Source organism: Entelurus aequoreus, linkage group LG19 (genome assembly GCF_033978785.1).
Source record: "Entelurus aequoreus isolate RoL-2023_Sb linkage group LG19, RoL_Eaeq_v1.1, whole genome shotgun sequence".
NCBI classification, from domain to species: Eukaryota; Metazoa; Chordata; class Actinopteri; order Syngnathiformes; family Syngnathidae; genus Entelurus; species Entelurus aequoreus.
Genome location: NC_084749.1, coordinates 50,439,271 through 50,454,260, shown reverse-complemented (window position 1 = coordinate 50,454,260; position 14,990 = coordinate 50,439,271).

Below are 14,990 nucleotides of genomic sequence, written 5' to 3'. Positions count from 1 at the left end.
TGTGAGATCGACAGGTGGATTGGTGCGGCGTCTTCAGTAATGCGGACGCTGTATCGATCCGTCGTGGTGAAGAAGGAGCTGAGCCGGAAGGCAAAGCTGTCAATTTACCAGTCGATCTACGTTCCCATCCTCACCTATGGTCATGAGCTTTGGGTTATGACCGAAAGGACAAGATCACGGGCACCAGCAGCCGAAAAGAGTTTCCTCCGTCGGGTGGCGGGGCTCTCCCTTAGAGATAAGGTGAGAAGCTCTGCCATCAGGGAGGAGCTCAAAGTAGAACCACTGCTACCGAACTCCTCCCTCTGGAGGTGTTTAGGGCACGTCCGACTGGTAGGAGGCCACGGGGAAGACCCAGGACATGTTTGAGTTTGAGTTTGAGTTTGAGTTTATTTCGAACATGCAAGCATACAACATGATACATCACAATTTCCAGTTTCTTTTCAACATGTTCGAAAAGGTTGGGAAGACTATGTCTCCGGCTGGCCTGGGAACGCCTCAGGATCCCCCGGAAGGAGCTGGACCAAGTGGCTGGGGAGAGGGAAGTCTGGGCTTCTCTGCTTAGGCTGCTGCCCCGCAACCCCACCTTGGATAAGCGGAAGAAGATGGATGGATGGATGGAGCGTTGATTGATGCTGGTGTGTTAACATGTCCCAATCACAGACATAATATACCAATCCCTGAACAGGATGGTAGAATATAAAATGACTTGACAGTTATCCATTGCATCCTACATATTTTCTACACATTTTTGAGTACGGTTGAACACTAGGAAGACAGAGAAGCTTCCTTAATTGGTCCTCAGTTGCAACAATTGACCTAACAAACCTTGATTTGATGAAATACTCGCACACATAATTTGCGTGGTCATCATGTTGCCATCACGCCGAGCACAGATGCTGCGTCCAATCAGCAGCAAGAGTGCTGTATTTATGCTAACATTCCACATTAGCCCGTGGCGCTACGTAATAGCGGTGTTAGCTGCGTGATGAGGAGTGTTGCGGGTGGCTAATGGGAGATGTCTCTGTTTACCTCTTTGATGGATGGCCTCCCTGATAGGACCCGACTTACGTTCAGCAGAGTCATGCTAAAAACATGACAGCTGGTGGAGATATCCACACTTTGACCAGACCATGAAGACATTCATCACTGAGCAGCACTGAGGGAAGCGCTCGTCCAGGCGTACGAGCCGCCAGTCGCCCTGCAAATACCGATCTGTGCAATGAAACCCAGACACCCAAAGAAGCTGTGCTGAACTGTCCCAGGCCAGTAATAAGGATCAAAGGAGGATTGGAATATGAGACAAGACAACATTAGGAGAAGTCGATGTCAAAATGAAGAAGACGACTCTGATGAGTCTTGGAATTGGAGTCACGGTCACACCGTCTTGTCATGCGGATACTAATAATAATGTCTCCCATTGTTAGTGATCACATATCCACTCTTGCAAATACATTGTTGTTTTATGAACAATAATATATATATATATATATATTATAACATAAAATACAATACAATATTTCATTGTTATAAAGAACACAACCTTTCTAATTGAATGGAAAGCTTTTGCTTCTTCCTGCTCCTTTTTGGACACACAACGTGTTTTTTTTACATTTTTAATTCATTTAACATATTTTGTTTAAATTGAATTGATGGAGAGTATTTTTGGCTGCTATATTCAAAATAAAGGATAAGAAAGTGATTCTCCAACTGTGGTATGCGCACCAATAGTAGTATGTGGGCTGCATGTGGCTCTTTAGCGCCGCCCTAGTGGCTCCCTGGAGCTTTTATAAGGCTCAAAAGATGGGGGTAAAATAGGAGGACAAACATGACACAAGACTTCCTAACTGTTTAACATATTTGTGTTTATGCTTCACTGATGACAGCGGCGTTTTGTCCTATCCATTTTGGTGGTCCTTGCACTCACCCAGTTGTGTGGACTTCAACGCAACAGTTTGTTGACATGCACAACTTTCTCTGACGCTGCCAAAGAAAGACGTGTTTTATTCCACTCCTTATTTGTCTCATTTTGTCCACCAAACGCTTTATGCTGTGCGTGAATGCACAAAGGTGAGCTTTGTAGATGTTATTGACTTGTGTGGAGTGCTAATCAGGCATATTTGGTCAATGCATGACTGCAAGCTAATCAATGCTAACATGCTATTTAGGCTAGCTGTATGTACTTGTAGCTATATTTGAGCTCATTTAATTTCCTGTATTTAATTCATATTTGCATGTCTCATGACACTTTATCTCTATGTAATAGTGGCTGTACTATCTGTGTTGTTTGTGTGCCATGTTGTTCCAGACCACAGCAAACATTACCATTTTGTTCCAGACTACAGCAAACATTACCCAGCATGCAAAGATTGTAATCAATCTGTTAGAAGAAGACAGCCTGCCATTTCCTTTCACTTGGACACACACATCTACACCTTTGGCCATTCTAAGACAGTCATTACCAGGAGTTATCTCACCCTGTGAGAAGTTTTACTAATGTTTTACAATGTTGTAAAAATGTGTACAATAAATATTACATTTCAACATTTCTGTCAACAAAGATTTGTGTCAGCCTGTGACACATAGTCATTTTGATAGTAGGCTAATATAGACACTTACATCATGTGTTGTCTTCATTATAGCACTTATATAAGACTTTTAAAGTCATTTTGATAGTAGGCTAATATAGACACTTACATCATGTGTTGTCTTCATTATAACACTTATATAAGACTTTTAAAGTCATTTTGATAGTAGGCTAATATAGCTAATATAGACACTTACATCATGTGTTGTCTACATTATAACACTTATATAAGACTTTTAAAGTCATTTTGATAGTAGGCTAATATAGCTAATATAGACACTTACATCATGTGTTGTCTTCATTATAACACTTATATAAGACTTTTAAAGTCATTTTGATAGTAGGCTAATATAGACACTTACATCATGTGTTGTCTACATTATAACACTTATATAAGACTTTTAAAGTCATTTTGATAGTAGGCTAATATAGACACTTACATCATGTGTTGTCTTCATTATAACACTTATATAAGACTTTTAAAGTCATTTTGATAGTAGGCTAATATAGCTAATATAGACACTTACATCATGTGTTGTCTACATTATAACACTTATATAAGACTTTTAAAGTCATTTTGATAGTAGGCTAATATAACTAATATAGACACTTACATCATGTGTTGTCTACATTATAACACTTATATAAGACTTTTAAAGTCATTTTGATAGTAGGCTAATATAGCTAATATAGACACTTACATCATGTGTTGTCTTCATTATAACACTTATATAAGACTTTTAAAGTCATTTTGATAGTAGGCTAATATAGACACTTACATCATGTGTTGTCTACATTATAACACTTATATAAGACTTTTAAAGTCATTTTGATAGTAGGCTAATATAGACACTTACATCATGTGTTGTCTTCATTATAACACTTATATAAGACTTTTAAAGTCATTTTGATAGTAGGCTAATATAGCTAATATAGACACTTACATCATGTGTTGTCTTCATTATAACACTTATATAAGACTTTTAAAGTCATTTTGATAGTAGGCTAATATAGACACTTACATCATGTGTTGTCTACATTATAACACTTATATAAGACTTTTAAAGTCATTTTGATAGTAGGCTAATATAGACACTTACATCATGTGTTGTCTTCATTATAACACTTATATAAGACTTTTAAAGTCATTTTGATAGTAGGCTAATATAGACACTTACATCATGTGTTGTCTACATTATAACACTTATATAAGACTTTTAAAGTCATTTTGATAGTAGGCTAATATAGCTAATATAGACACTTACATCATGTGTTGTCTTCATTATAACACTTATATAAGACTTTTAAAGTCATTTTGATAGTAGGCTAATATAGACACTTACATCATGTGTTGTCTACATTATAACACTTATATAAGACTTTTAAAGTCATTTTGATAGTAGGCTAATATAGACACTTACATCATGTGTTGTCTTCATTATAACACTTATATAAGACTTTTAAAGTCATTTTGATAGTAGGCTAATATAGCTAATATAGACACTTACATCATGTGTTGTCTTCATTATAACACTTATATAAGACTTTTAAAGTCATTTTGATAGTAGGCTAATATAGACACTTACATCATGTGTTGTCTTCATTATAACACTTATATAAGACTTTTAAAGTCATTTTGATAGTAGGCTAATATAACTAATATAGACACTTACATCATGTGTTGTCTTCATTATAACACTTATATAAGACTTTTAAAGTCATTTTGATAGTAGGCTAATATAGCTAATATAGACACTTACATCATGTGTTGTCTTCATTATAACACTTATATAAGACTTTTAAAGTCATTTTGATAGTAGGCTAATATAGCTAATATAGACACTTACATCATGTGTTGTCTTCATTATAACTCTTATATAAGACTTTTAAAGTCATTTTGATAGTAGGCTAATAAAGCTAATATAGACACTTACATCATGTGTTGTCTTCATTATAACACTTATATAAGACTTTTAAAGTCATTTTGATAGTAGGCTAATATAGACACTTACATCATGTGTTGTCTTCATTATAACACTTATATAAGACTTTTAAAGTCATTTTGATAGTAGGCTAATATAGCTAATATAGACACTTGCATCATGTGTTGTCTTCATTATAACACTTATATAAGACTTTTAAAGTCATTTTGATAGTAGGCTAATATAACTAATATAGACACTTACATCATGTGTTGTCTTCATTATAACACTTATATATGACTTTTAAAGTCATTTTGATAGTAGGCTAATATAGCTAATATAGACACTTACATCATGTGTTGTCTTCATTATAACACTTATATAAGACTTTTAAAGTCATTTTGATAGTAGGCTAATATAACTAATATGGATACTTGCATCATGCATTGTCTTCATTTTAACACTTATATAAGACTTTTAAAGTCATTTTGATAGTAGGCTAATATAACTAATATAGACACTTACATCATGTGTTGTCTTCATTATAACACTTATATAAGACTTTTAAAGTCATTTTGATAGTAGGCTAATATAGCTAATATAGACACTTACGTCATGTGTTGTCTTCATTATAACACTTATATAAGACTTTTAAAGTCATTTTGATAGTAGGCTAATATAGACACTTACATCATGTGTTGTCTACATTATAACACTTATATAAGACTTTTAAAGTCATTTTGATAGTAGGCTAATATAGCAATATAGACACTTACATCATGTGTTGTCTTCATTATAACACTTATATAAGACTTTTAAAGTCATTTTGATAGTAGGCTAATATAACTAATATAGATACTTGCATCATGTGTTGCCTTCATTATAACACTTATATAAGACTTTTAAAGTCATTTTGATAGTAGGCTAATATAGCTAATATAGACACTTACATCATGTGTTGTCTTCATTATAACACTTATATAAGGTTTTAATCTGTTTTCACATCCAGACAGATTTGTTTTGTTTTTTTGTATTTTTGGTCCCATATGGCTCTTCCAGCATTACATATAAGTAAGTGTTTGAAAAGTAAACAGTGTTACTGTTCAAACTGTGTGCAATTTTAAAGTGGCCAAAAATGTTAATTATCCTTGTCAAACAAAACCTCAGCCTTGTTTTGAATGACTACTTAGGGCTACTACGCTACTGTAGTGTTGGTCATCATGGTGGTACATCATGGTGGTGGTACATCATGGTGGTACATCATGGTGGTACATCATGGTGGTACATCATGGTGGTACATCATGGTGGTGGTACATCATGGTGGTGGTACATCATGGTGGTACATCATGGTGTTGGTCATCATGGTGGTACATCATGGTGGTACATCATGGTGGTACATCATGGTGGTACATCATGGTGGTGGTACATCATGGTGGTGGTACATCATGGTGGTACATCATGGTGGTGGTACATCATGGTGGTACATCATGGTGGTACATCATGGTGGTACATCATGGTGGTACATCATGGTGTTGGTCATCATGGTGGTACATCATGGTGGTGGTACATCATGGTGGTACATCATGGTGTTGGTCATCATGGTGGTACATCATGGTGGTGGTACATCATGGTGGTACATCATGGTGTTTACTCAGGTGCTACTGGGTTTGAGTAGCACTGGCATAGATGATGAATCAGCACATTATATTGAAATAGTGGAAGATCATTTATTGTCTTTGTGAAAGTTGAGACATTTTATAAAAACATTTTCTCCTCAGTCTTGCAGAGACTCATAGAAATGATTTTGAAGGAACTAAAGTGTTCTGTAAAAGTGCTCCTCATCATTTGTGTACTCATGAAGTGTTAAAGTACCTTTTCATTGTAAGAGTTAATGAACGGCAGTTGACAAAAACAATCAAATGATTGGATTATTTCAGTTTTATTCTGAAATGCAAACAATGCAATTGAAAAGCAAAACAATCTTTGACAGTTTTGGGGGTTTTGTCTTGTTTTTCTTCCTGTCTAGTGCTCTGATCTGTGTTCCACTTCCTGTTTTGGTTTAATGTTGACTTCGCCAAGGTTTCTGAGCGCTGTTCCCCCACACCTGCTCTTGATTAGTGATCAGGGGACTCACCTGCCCCTGATCACTCATCAGGAGGATTGAACTGTTCATCGTCTAATATATATATATATATATATATATATATATATATATATATATATATATATATATATATATATATATATATATATATATATATATATACTTTGATTTGCAGAAGCAGAAGTTGCTACTTGATGCCAAGATATTGAAGAATATCAGTATATTTGTATTGGAGATGTCCTGATCCGGTCTGAATGGGCCCACATTAGCCACAGGTGTGTCCTGGTTAGAGCTGCAACGATTCATCGAGTAAATCGATTCAGTCAAATGAGGAAAACAGCATCGATTTGTATTTTGTTGCAGGGATGATTAGCTTGCTAGCCCCTGACTGCTCCGACAGAGCACCCATTGGACGGTGCACCTGTTGGTGATGTAGCTTGTGCTGCAGGTGATCAGCACCTGCCCGAGTGGGGGGAGGGGACAGTCAGCACAATTAAAGAGATATAACTCCAAAGAAACCGAGGAGAAACTTGCAAGAAGACAAGGAGAAGTCAGAGGTTTTGCGACCATTTCTTATTTATTTATTTTTTATTATTACAAAATATTGTATATATATATATATATATATATATATATATATATATATATATATATATATATATATATATATATATATATATATATATATATATATATATATATATATATATATTTTCTGGATACTGAAAGGTTTTGAGGGAAAATTAATTTCAATTTTTTTTCCCTACACTTTGAACCCTGCAGCCTGTTCGGCTAATTTATGGATTTTTATCTGCTGACAGGCCTTAATAAAAAAAAAAACAAATACACTGAGAAGGTGTGTTATTGTTTGAGCTATGGCGCCATCTTTTGGACGAGTTTTCTCACTGCAGGTGTTGCAGTGTCCTTCCCTCTTGCACTTTTCAACCGTAAGTAGAAACGCCGTTCCGTCTCCTAGTCGTCCATAGCGTTTCTACTCATATGGATTCTTCATTCATCACTCTAAGCAACGTTTGTAAGTTTTACAATATAACTAAAACTATTCTTACTTACTAAAGTGTCCCATGTGTGACGTCTGTAGGAGTGTTTTCATGCATATTTGTACATGCTATCACAATGTAACCAAGCTAGCGTCGTTAGGATGAGCTAATATGCTAACAGGTGTGTTAACAGAATATCTGTGTTAGTATTATTAACTTACAATGGCATTATGTTTGTTTTGTTTCACTTTCACAAATTCCTCAGTAAATTCAGCAAAACGTCAGCGTGGAGTTATTGAGTCTGTTTAGCTGATTGGAGAGCTAGCTTGCGCAGCTAGTGGCTCCATGACCATGACTGACGTTTTGTTTGATCAGCCGTTTTACTGCCCTGTTACAGACACCGTTTGGAAACAATTAAGGTATGTAAATAAACATTTCCAGAATATTTATGTGTCGGTAACTCATTCCACAACATATATAAGTGCGGCTAATATATGGGAAAAAAAAATTCTGCTAAAATTTAGTGGGTGTGGCGTATAGGGGAGACCGTGCTTTCTCAGTGATGGCACCTAGGTTGTGGAATAAGCTCCCCCTGAGTATTAAGTCCGCCACCACTCTGGACTCTTTTAGAGCACGGCTTAAAACTCACCTTTTTACCGCAGATGACTTTTAATCTATGTTTTCATTGTGAGTCTTAAATGTTTAGTTTAGATTCCTTTGTGTGTCTCAGTCTCTGTTTCTGTTTTTTTGTTTCTCCAGTCGGGCTGCGCCCCGGGCTGATGTAACAGTTGGTTGGGGGGCGCATAATAAATGAAAATAACATAACATAACATAACATAACATAGTCTGAAAAAAAGGGTGAATCAGTTTTCAGGAGTTTTAAGTGTGAAATGGAATTGAAATCAGGAATAATAGCAGCATTGATGTCCTCCTGTCACAGGAAGTACTTCTCTTCATTGACTGAAAATACTCCAAATGTGAGAAGTACAACCGAGGGGACATTTATTATTTCAGGCCTGCAGGGCGGACATTTTGTTCACCATTCAATAAAACCTCTTCCCATCTGTGTGTAAACCATCTTATGCTTTATTTCATTCCGTGCGTGTGGGAAGTGGGTGAGGTTGTCAACCCGAGGGGATGTGTGTTCACGCACAGCTGGATGTCCTAACAACTTCCCCACAACACTGCCAATAAATGTCTTTTCACCTAAAAGCACAGGTGTGGACACTCAACACAACGCAGCCTCCTGATTGGACCACATCCTTCATACACTTTTCAGTACACTTTTTTAATTCCATCAAAATTAATCTGTTTGTTCGATTAAATGTGTTTACTTCTTTACAACTAGGATATTATTACAAATGTTTACTTATAATTCATTAATTGTAATTAATTATTAAATGAAAATAAATGATTCATTTCATTTTAATGAACTAGTTCAATTAACTTACAATGTTTCCTATCATTTTTGTGGCTAAGACGAGCCCGTAAAAAATCACAATAAAACACCAGCAAGTTGAACAATACTCATACAGTAGTAGTAGTACTTGTAGTAGTAGTACTTGTAGTAGTAGTAGTACTTGTAGTACAATACTAGTACTGACACTGACTCTATCATATCTTATCAAGGGACACAAATTTAAGTGTATCGATAAATATTGATACCGGACCAATATGATTACTGGATGTTAAATTTGCTATTTTGCACACACACACACACACACACACACACACACACACACCCACACACACACACACACACACACACACACACACACACACACACACACACACACACACACACACACACACACACACACACACACACACACACACACACACACACACAAATACTGAACAATTTATTTCCCATGAATTAACTTTAGCACAAAATGTTGAATCAAAGTTAAATTAAAAAAGTACACAATTAATTTCCCAACTTTTGTAATAGGGGACCTCAAAATAAGATTCTGTTTAGAGCAGGGGTGTCCATACTTTTTCCACCGACGGCCACATGACGAAAGTCGTTTGGATATGTTTTTTTTTTTAATTAAAAAAATGCTAAAAACAGACATTGCTTTTTGTTCACCTGCAGCAAACCATCGAGAAAAAAAACGACAATAAAAATGTAACAAAAAAGAGCAAGACAATGTAATTTAATGTGAAAGAAAATGACATTTTGATGCTAATAGCTAATAATACTACACATGTTCACTTAGCTAGCTCTAAGTTTTGATAAATAATGTCTCTTTGTAGCATAAAAAAAAAATATATATATGTATATATATATATATATATATATATATATATATATATATATATATATATATATATATATATATATATATATATATATATATATATATATATATATATATATATATATATATATATATATATATATATATATATATATATATGTGCATGCATGCATACTTAGACTTTTGTGTACAGAATGTTTATTTTTTGTCATTACGTTACCTATTTTTGCTCTTTTTTTTTAAAATTTTCCCCGTATTTTTTTTTGGTTGACAATGAAAACAAACAATGATAAAAATGTAACAAAAAAGAGCAAAATGACGTAATTTAATGAAAAAAAGAAAGATCATATCATACTAATAGCTAATAACATTACACGTTTTCACTTAGCTAGCACTAAGTTTTGATAGATAATGTCTCTTTGTAGCATTTAAAAATATATATGCACGCATACTTGTGAAGTACATTTTTAGTTTTTTCATGACATTACCTATTTTTGCTCTTTTTTTAAAAATGTACACCTTTTTTTCTTTTCTTTTCTCAACAACATGTTGCGGTACAACACAATTCAAGATGTGGGCCACACTTTGGACACCCAACATGTTTGTAAGTTTTACAATATAACTAAAACATGTTTGTAAGTTTTACAAAATAACTAAAACTTACTAAAGTGTCCCATGTGTGATGTCTGTAGGAGTGTGTTCATGCATATTTTTACATGCTATCGGAATGTAATGACACTATGGTCGTTAGCATTAGCTAATATGCTAACACGTTTACAAGGGTCTGTGTTAGTATTATTAACTTACAATGGCATTCTTTTTGTATTGTTTCACTTTCACAAATTCCTCAGTAAATTCACCAAAACGTCAGCGTGGAGTTATTGAGTCTGTTTAGCTGATTGGAGAGCTAGCTTGCGCAGCCAGTGGGTCCATGACCATGACTTCTGTTTTGTTTGATCAGCCGTTTTACTGCCCTGTTACAGACACCGTTTGGAAACACTTGAGGTATGTAAATAAACATTTACAAAATATTTCTGTGTAAATAAGTCATTTCACCACATATATGTGTGCCACTTATAGTCCAGTGTGACTAATATCTGCAAAGATATTATTTGATTGTAAAATGTCCAGGGTGCCAAACATGTTTTTGTCAGTAAACACAAACTTGTTTCCATGTCAACAATGAAGTGTTGTGTGTAATATGTCACAAACACAACACTTGTGTTATTGTCAAGATCATGGCTCGGATCAAGTTTACTGGAATGGATCAAAAACTAGGACAGGAGTTTGACCCTGGACTTGTCGGTCCAGACTGCACCAGGTGTTTAGAGGAGTTTTTGTAGTGGATCACAGAGACAAATGTCTGCTTGTCATTCAGAAGACAAGAAGGAAACATTTGATCCTCCAACATTGGCCACATCCTCCCTGCTCCGGAAGAGGAAGAGGAAGAGGAAGAGGAAGAGGAAGACATGTTGCTGGAACTCATCCTTCTTCTGCCACCTCACTGAACATATTCATCCGATACAGATGTCTACACCTTGACTAATTACCTGGCCCACACATCATTTATGCAATACATTAAGGATTAAAGGAGTCATTGGTGAGAGTTGAGGATGTTGTTCAACATTCTGAATGAAATTCAAGTTCCCAGGAGTGTTTAACTTGATACTTTACAGATGTCATTGTTCTTTCAAGATGATTTACATTTGATATCTCCTGAAATGTGTTCTTGATCCCATATCACATATCAATCTGGTAAAACAAGTAGATGATATGTGCTTGCATGGAAAAGGTGTGATATCATGTGTGATACAGGCAGTCCTGAAAAGTGTTTACCTGTGTGTGATATCATGTGCGATACAAGCAGAGTGTTTACTTGTGTGTGATAGCATGTGCGATACAAGCAGTCCTGCATAGTGTTTACTTGTGTGTAGAGATGTCTGATAATATCGGCCGGACGATATTATCGGCCGATAAATGCTTTAAAATGTAATATCGGAAATTGTCTGTATCGTTTTTTTTTATTATCGGTATCGTTTTTTGGGGGTTTTTTTGTGTGTTTTTTTTTGTATGAAATCCACATAAAAACCACAAGATACACTTACAATTATTGCACCAAGCCAAAAAACCTCCCTCCCCCATTTACACTCATTCACACAAAAGGGTTGTTTCTTTCTGTTATTAATATTCTGCTTCCTACATTATATATCAATATATATCAATACAGTCTGCAAGGGATACAGTCCGTAAGCACACATGATTGTGCGTGCTGCTGCTCCACTAATAGTACTAACCTTTAACACTTCATTTTACTCATTTTCATTCATTACTAGTTTCTATGTAACTGATTTTATATTGTTTTACTTTCTTTTTTATTCAAGAAAATGTTTTTAATTTATTTATCTTATTTTATTTTATTAATTTAAAAAAAAAAGGACCTTATCTTCACCATACCTGGTTGTCCAAATTAGGCATAATAATGTGTTAATTCCACGACTGTATATATCAGTATCGGTATTGGTTGATATCGGTATCGGTAATTAAAGAGTTGGACAATATCGGACTATCGGATATCGGCAAAAAGCCATTATCGGACATCCCTACTTGTGTGTGATATCATGTGTGATACAAGCAGTCCTGCAGTGTGTTTACTTGTGTGTGATATCATGTGTGATACAAGCAGAGTGTTTACTTGTGTGTGATAGCATGTGCGATGCAAGCAGTCCTGCATAGTGCTTACTTGTGTGTGATATCATGTGTGATACAAGCAGTCCTGCAGTGTTTACTTGTGTGTGATATCATGTGCATACACAACCACCTGGCAGAAGCGTGTTTGAAAGTATCCAGTAACAAACGTGTCTGCATCATTAACTTAACTACATGAATGGTTTTGACCACTAGGTGTCACTGAAAAACAAAAAAAAATGCTACTCAGGGCTCCAGTGTCAATATGGTATCGGAAGTGAGACAGTTGTATCGGTACAGTTGTACTTTCTGAAGCAGTGCGATCCTTGGAGATAATCTCAACAAGACTTGCTGAACAAACACTTTGTGGGGACCACATGTGTCCAACTCAAGACTGCAATAATATATGGACATGATCTTTTCTTAATAAATGCATTTGTTACTTTCCATTGACTTTATGCAACTGCATACCTTTTACCTTTAATAGTCACCACTATTACAACACATTTCACTTTTTGAACATTTCTTTTTGTGAAAGTAAAAACAAATATTTCAATATTTGCTTGACCCATGATTCCAAAGCAAGTTATTCTTTGAATTGCACACTGTAAAAATGACAATAGTTTTTACGCCAACAACTTTAGGTGGTTTTTGCAGCATCTTACTGTAAATTGGAAAATAATGACCCATGCCAGTTAACTCTAAAATCTACAGTTGTTGTTTTTACGGTGTATTACTGTAAATGGAAACATGATACAGCAGTTTTCCCATTTACAGTAATATGTTGGAACATTTGCAGTAAAATTCTGGCGACTGGGCTGCCTTTTTTTTCTTTTTTGTCAAAAGACCATGTTACTGTTGCATTTAGCAACAAGGTTGTCAAAAAAATACTATATATTTTACAGAAAAATTCTGCTAACTTTTTTAAGAATGTTTTGTACGTTAAAAAAAAAAGTAATATTCTGTAAATGTTTATTTACGTACCTAAATTGTTTCCAAACGGTGTCTGTAACAGGGCAGTAAAACAGCTGATCAAACAAAACAGAAGTCATGGTCATGGATCCACTAGCTGCGCAAGCTAGCTCTCCAATCAGCTAAACAGACTCAATAAATCCATTTTGGGGAATTTGTAAAAGTGAAACAATACAAAAAGAATGTCATTGTAAGTTAATAATACTAACACATACACTCGTGAACGTGTTAGTATATTAGCTAATGCTAATGACGCTAGCTTGATTGCATTACGGTAGCACGTACAAATATGCATGCAAACACTCCTACACACATCACACATGGGACGCTTTAAAAAGTTCAAGTTCAAGTACCACTGATAGTCACACACAATAGTTTTAGTTATATTGTAAAACCTAACAAAGGTTGCTTGGAGTGATGAATGAAGAATCCATACGTGTAGAAATGCTATGGACTGTTTTACTTCCGGTTCAAGGCAATACAGGAAGTACATTTTCAACACGCAGCAGCGAGCAAACTAATCCAAAAGATGGCGCCGTAGCACAAAAAATGACACAGCTTGTCAGTGTTTCTGCAGGTGTTGAATGAAAACTATTGAACACAAAACATTGTCAGTGAAGACAAATCATCAATTAGTTGCAAGGCTCAGAGTTTAAGAAGAAAAAGAGGATCTTATTTGACCAGAGATGACTTCCTTCATTCCAAAAAATCTGCTAAAAAAATAACGTGCCAATGATTTCAACTTGCTATATAATATAAAAGAAGAATTGTCAGCAACTGAATCTTGCTGATATTTATGAGAATGACAAGATATGACTTTTTTCTTTTTTTTGAAAGAATATAGCAAGGACTGAAGGGTGAAAGGTCATCTTCAATTGCATCATCTGTGCTAAGACTTGCAGAGACCGGAAGTCCTGATCCCTGGAAAAACTGCTGGGTCGGCAGATCAGACTCTCCTAAAGCACCGATCAACCGAGTCCGAGTGCGATCCAAACCAGGCTGGATCTCAAAGTCACCTCTGCAGCCCTGAAGATGTTGTTTATTAGCGGGCGTTGTTGGCACGCTCGCTCCTCCTGCAGGTGACAGCCATCGTCAGATGTGACAGCGTGCGGAATTATACCTGAGAGGAGGAATTATTGAAACCTCCTCAAGGTTGAGAGCTTCTCAAGTCGGGCAGAAGGTGACGGACAGCTTGTGTCAGAAAAGGAACACGTTCAAGGTAGACTTTCCCACAATGCATTGCACTGCACCGGAACACAATCACAACACACGGGACATGAAGACCCGGGATGGACCAAAACTGATACTACCGTTTATATATATCACACAATCCTGACATACATACATACATACATACATACATACATACATACATACATACATACATACATACATATATATATATATATATATATATATATATATATATATATATATATATATATATATATATATATATATATA